We start from the raw sequence: 2,046 nt of genomic DNA on the forward strand, positions 1-2,046 counted from the left end.
TTGGCCGTTTAAAAGGGCGCTGGCATCTCTGTATGGGAAGCTAGACTTGGGGAAAGCAGCATCCCTGCGGTTATATCCGCGTGCTGTACCCTCCATAATATTTGTGAAGGGAAGGGTGAAACATTCAGTCAGGAATGGACCTCTGAGGTTCAACGCCTGGAGGCTGAATTTGCACAGCCAGAGAGCAGGGCTACTAGAGGCCCAGCACAGGGCTACAAGGATTAGGGATGCCTTGAGGGAGGAATTTGAGGCTGAAAACCAACAGTAATGTTTGGTGCCTTGCACGGGAGTGAAGTGCAGTGGTTACAATGTTAGTAGGAATCTGTTTTTCCTAAAATGATTTGCAGTGCCTGTTTCTTTCCTGGGCTACGGTATCTTTCACTTTCTGCAATAATAAAGACTGTTTTCAAAGCCAAGAATTCATTTATTGAAAAGAAAATAACTTTCTTGACAGACACACAACATTTTGGGAACCTAAAAGGGCAGGGGGGTGGGGGGTGAACTGTACAGTCACAGGTTTGAATATGTCCTGTCTGGAGTGCTGTGCAATGACTGCTGCACTTCAGGATGAAAATACTGCATGGTGATGGGGGTTGAGTGCAGAGGGTAAGGGTCGTTAGTTCTCAGGGCTGGTTGGTGAACGTACAGGTGTTGGGGGCAGCTGGTGGTGGTAAGAACCTGGATGCTGGGGAAGGGGGTTTGGAGCTGACATTGGGGCACAAGGGAAAGAGCTTTGGGACGGGGGGGGGGGAGCGGGTGCGGTAGTGCTCTGCCTGCATGGCTACAAGTGACTGGATAGAGTCCACTTGGCGCGCCAGGATGCTTATCATCTGTTTTGTGCTTTTCTTCTTAGCCGCTGCGTTTCTCTGGTGGATCCTGCTTTCTCTTTCCCTCCAGTCCTGCAGTTTTTTCCTCCAGTCCTGAAGTTTTTTACTCTCTCTGGCAGAGTGATCCATAACTGCTTTCAGCATGTCTTCTTTGCTTTTTCGTGGCTTCTTCCTCAGGTTTTGTAGCCTCTGAGCAGTCGATGATACGGGCAGTCAAGTAGTCAAGAACACTTTTCGAAAGGCAAAAATGGCAACAGTTAACAGAGGCAGCATTGTTTATACTCTCACCCAGACAGTAATTCCCACACAGTGAAGGAGTTTACAGTCTTCTATTTAGCATACTTTTCTCATACCAAACAGAGCGCACATAACCCACAGGAGCCTCGAAATGGTGAGTAAGGGGGACTGTGCGTTGGGGAAAGAAAAGTGCTGCAGGGAGCACCTACAGTGAATAGTCTCCCAACATTTTCCACAGGAGTTGATCCTGGAAGATATCTCGCTGCTGCGGGTCACCTGGGAAGAGCGGGAGGGTCTTCTACAGCAATGCGGATTCCGCCCTGGCCCCTATGCAACTTGCCTGTTTGCAGCAATGGTCTCTCCACCCCTCACGGCACAATGGCGCGGACGCGTTAGCCTGACTGGGACAAGGACCACAGTGGCTCTCCCTACAAACTTGCGCAAGCACTTTGCCCACGCTCTGGCTGAAACTTTTGAAGAGATTACCGAGGCCGATTACTGCGACATGATAGACCACATCAAAGGGCTATTCCACATCTTGTCATCCATGCATGAAGCCATAACCCTCTCCCCCTCTCCCGAAACATTTCCATCCTGAAAATAAAAGCTGCTTACTGGGAACCCGCTCCTCTGCTTCTCCTTCACCAACAAGTTCCAGCTGCTGCGACTGGCTACCTTCCTCCTGGCTTGAGAAGAGCTCCTGGCTGCATGCCTCCTGGGACTCCGGGGTGTCTCCCCCAACCCCAGTACCCTCACTCTCAGTTTCCTCCCCCCGCTCCCCCTCCCCGTCCTCTCCCCTCGCCCGCTCTAAAGTGTCCATCGTGGCCGTCGGATTGGCAGTGGGGTCACCCCCAAGTATCACATCCAGCTCCTTGTAAAAACGGCAGGTCGTGGGGGCAGTGCCAGAGTGGCAGTTTCCCTCGCGGGCTTTGCAATAGGCACTCTGCAGCTCCTTCACTTTAACCCTGCACTGCACCGCATC

The 2,046-nt window shown here is 51.8% G+C and overlaps 1 long non-coding RNA gene across 1 annotated transcript; it reads right to left on the reverse strand.

Annotated features, from left to right (window-relative positions):
* Nucleotides 1-403: 403 nt before the first annotated feature.
* Nucleotides 404-1,855, reverse strand: LOC142046550 (uncharacterized). Its single transcript, XR_012655478.1, has 2 exons — nucleotides 1,680-1,855; nucleotides 404-1,057 (listed from the first exon to the last, which is right to left on the reverse strand). It is a non-coding gene; the product is annotated as an uncharacterized LOC142046550 (long non-coding RNA).
* Between the last annotated feature and the right edge of the window lie 191 nt (nucleotides 1,856-2,046).

Source organism: Chelonoidis abingdonii, chromosome 3 (assembly GCF_003597395.2).
Source record: "Chelonoidis abingdonii isolate Lonesome George chromosome 3, CheloAbing_2.0, whole genome shotgun sequence".
In the NCBI taxonomy this organism is placed as follows: Eukaryota; Metazoa; Chordata; order Testudines; family Testudinidae; genus Chelonoidis; species Chelonoidis abingdonii.